Below are 1,636 nucleotides of genomic sequence, written 5' to 3'. Positions count from 1 at the left end.
GTGATTGAGAATGTGTGCATGAGTGTGTGTTTGTGACAAGGCAGTCTATGTGTGTGTTTGCATGTTTAAGTGTGTTTGCAGGTGGAGTGCACATGGAGGTGTGTGAGCTCTTCTGTGTGCATATGTACAGGGAGCAAACAGATGGCTGTAGTCCACCTCCAGAAAGCACCTTCTTGCAGGCTGCTACCTTGGAGCTGGGGCCTCTTGGCCCACACATCTGGTGGGGACGCTCAGACTGGAGTCTTGGCTCGCAGCTGCAGTCCATTGCTGGTTTACACTCCTGATGCTGGCTGGAGGGATCTGAAGGAGGCTGAGGCCATGAGGGAAGTGTTGACAGGAGGGGTAGGAGCCAGGCCTGCCAGCCAGGGCCAGATGCCTGTGCTGGGCCAGCTGAGCCTTGGGGTGGGCTCTGGCTCTGCCCACAGCACAGGCCTGGTGGGAGGGGCTGGCCACAGCCTCTCTGGTGGCTGGGGTTGGGGAGGGGCAGTGATTTCCCCCCACCCCCACCCCCAGCCCCCTTTGGTGGAAATGTGAGGTTTTGCTTGTTTTTGCAGCAGATGGAGACTGTTACAGAAATCCCAACTGGTCAAAAAGAGAGAGCTGACCATGCTGCCCAAATCTAAGGCTACACCCACGACACACCCCTATACCTGAGGCTCAGGAACATCGGAGAAGATGAAGTGTTCGTTGTAAGAGCCGGAGAATCTGGACATCTGCTGGGAGATAGCAGGTTCTAAGTAGGACAGGGAAATTGCTCTCGGGAAGCCTCAACAATACGGTCACTGCAAAAGACAAGCCAGTGTGGATGGCGGACATCTCACCTGGGCCCCAGCCCTGGGAAGAGAAACACCCAGATGAGCAATGTGAATGAACCCAGGTCGTATTTATATATGCCTCTGCACATACGCTGGAGAGAGAGGAAGGGGAGGGTAGAAGTAATATAGTACACACCAGTGAAATTCCCCGCCCCCCTCTCTAAATGTGTGTCAGGGGCTGGCTGAGCTGGCTGGGGAGAAGGCAGGGACCTGGAAACACTGCAGTGGCCCCAGGTTTATAACATGGCCATGCCCAGAAAAAGCCCCCACATCTAGCAGAGACAAATGCACATTTGACTTTGGGCTGGCTCTCTGGCTCAGTGGGAAGAGTACTTGCCTAGCATCCACAAAGCCCCGAGTACAATCCCCAGCACATCAAACAGGCAAAATCAGGAAACAGATCCAGTGACCAGGGGGTGGGAAGGATGGCTCACAGGCACAGAAAATGTTCTGGATCCTGGGATTGGCTTTAAATAGTGTGCTACGAATTCAATCATCTAGCTGGGCAGTAGTGGTGCATGCCTTTAATCCCAGCACTTGGGAGGCAGAGGCAGGCAGATTTCTGAGTTTGAGGCCAGCCTGGTCTATAGAGTGAGTTCCAGGGACAGCCAGGGCTATACTGAGAAACCCTGTCTCGGAGAAAAAAAAAAAGACTGGGAGTTCAAGCCTGTGATCCTGGCATTCAGGAGGCTAGGCAGGAAGATCATGAGTTCAAAGCCAGCCTAGGCTACATAGCAAGAAGGGGAGGGGACTTCCTCATTGCCCTAAAACTTTGCCACATAGTAGGCTATACTTCCTGTGAGCTTCCAGGGTATGGTCTA

General features: G+C 53.5%; 1 long non-coding RNA gene across 1 annotated transcript; it reads right to left on the bottom strand.

The window, feature by feature from the left end:
* Nucleotides 1-984, bottom strand: Gm46787. The gene is made up of 3 exons (XR_001783622.2): nt 822-984; nt 651-713; nt 1-310 (listed from the first exon to the last, which is right to left on the bottom strand). It is a non-coding gene; the product is annotated as a predicted gene, 46787 (long non-coding RNA).
* Between the last annotated feature and the right edge of the window lie 652 nt (nt 985-1,636).

This window comes from Mus musculus, chromosome 2, assembly GCF_000001635.26.
Source record: "Mus musculus strain C57BL/6J chromosome 2, GRCm38.p6 C57BL/6J".
Lineage (NCBI taxonomy): Eukaryota > Metazoa > Chordata > Mammalia > Rodentia > Muridae > Mus > Mus musculus.
Note: the sequence above shows the minus strand (reverse complement) of the source record. Positions and strands in the feature narration are given on the sequence as shown.